This window comes from Leptodactylus fuscus, chromosome 1, assembly GCF_031893055.1.
Source record: "Leptodactylus fuscus isolate aLepFus1 chromosome 1, aLepFus1.hap2, whole genome shotgun sequence".
Lineage (NCBI taxonomy): Eukaryota > Metazoa > Chordata > Amphibia > Anura > Leptodactylidae > Leptodactylus > Leptodactylus fuscus.
The window spans coordinates 191,167,153-191,168,727 of record NC_134265.1 but is presented as its reverse complement, the minus strand read 5'-3'; positions in this window follow the sequence as shown (position 1 = coordinate 191,168,727).

Genomic DNA, 1,575 nt, shown 5'->3' with positions numbered 1-1,575 from the left:
AACATCATTGCAGCTCTGCCTTAAAAGGACCAGATAACATCATTTCAGTGATTGCTCCATTAACACAGGTGTGGGTGGTGATGAGGACAGGGTTGGAGATCAATCTGTCATGATTAAGTAAGAATGATACCACTGGACACTTTAAAAGGAGGCTGGTGCTTGGCATCATTGTTTCTCTTCTGTTAACCATGGTTATCTCTAAAGAAACACGTGCAGTCATCATTGCACTGCACAAAAATGGCCTAACAGGGAAGAGTATCGCAGATAGAAAGATTGCACCTCAGTCAACAATCTATCGCATCATCAAGAACTTCAAAGAGAGAGGTTCCATTGTTGGCAAAAAGGCTCCAGGGCGCCCAAGAAAGACCAGCAAGCGCCAGGGCCTTCTTTTAAAAGTGTTTCAGCTGCGGGATCGGGCTACCAGCAGTGCAGAGCTTGCTCAGGAATGGCAGCAGGCAGGTGTGAGTGCATCTGCACGCACTGTGAGGCGGAGACTCTTGGAGCAAGGCCTGGTCTCAAGGAGGGCAGCAAAGAAGCCACTTCTCTCCAGAAAAAACATCAGGGACAGACTGATATTCTGCAAAAGGTACAGGGAGTGGACTGCTGAGGACTGGGGTAAAGTCATTTTCTCTGATGAATCCCCTTTTCGATTGTTTGGGACATCTGGAAAACAGCTTATTCGGAGAAGACAAGGTGAGCGCTACCACCAGTCTTGTCTCATGCCAACTGTAAAGCATCCTGAAACCATTCATGTGTGGGGTTGCTTCTCAGCCAAGGGAATCGGCTCTCTCACAGTCTTGAGGAACAAAAACCGAACAACATAAACCAAAACCAAAATAGAGGTTTAAATATAGTACATAATTGCCTCCGATAGCATTAAATAGCCCTATCCACATCTGTGTCCTTACCATATTAATTGATAAACAAAACAACAGCACAAACAAGGTAAGTATGACACTACACTATGGTATAAACCACAAGAAAATCTGATTCCATATAAAAAAGGAGAATTTTATTAAGTATCAAAGAAGTAAAAATTACATGGACATACATATGAAAAGAAAGGACTGCAAGTACAAGGAAACCAAATTGAAGGATAGGGTACCAGTTGGAATAGGGCCCCAAAAAAGGTTACTGCACAAAAGATATAATGTTCTCATAAGTAATGATACAAACAAGGTCAATACCTGTGTACATAAACAGGGTAACTACAATGCATGAAATGACCTTAAATGCCTAAGCCAGAATAAGGAAGTATCTCCCACATGGAGCATGAACCCTGCTCCCAAATAGCCATATTAGTTTAAATAGATATCCATACCAGGATGTAAGTAATAAATGGATAGAATGGTTCAGAGCTTACCCATGTGGTAGTGCAGACCGCCAGGGGACCGGACCCTATACTTCAAAGTCCCCTGACGAAGGCCTCTGCGCCGAAACGCGTTGGGCATTGAAGTATAGGGTCCGGTCCCCTGGCGGTCTGCACTACCACATGGGTAAGCTCTGAACCATTCTGTCCATTTATTACTTACATCCTGGTGCTTTGTGCTGTTGTTTTGTTCTCTCACAGTCTTG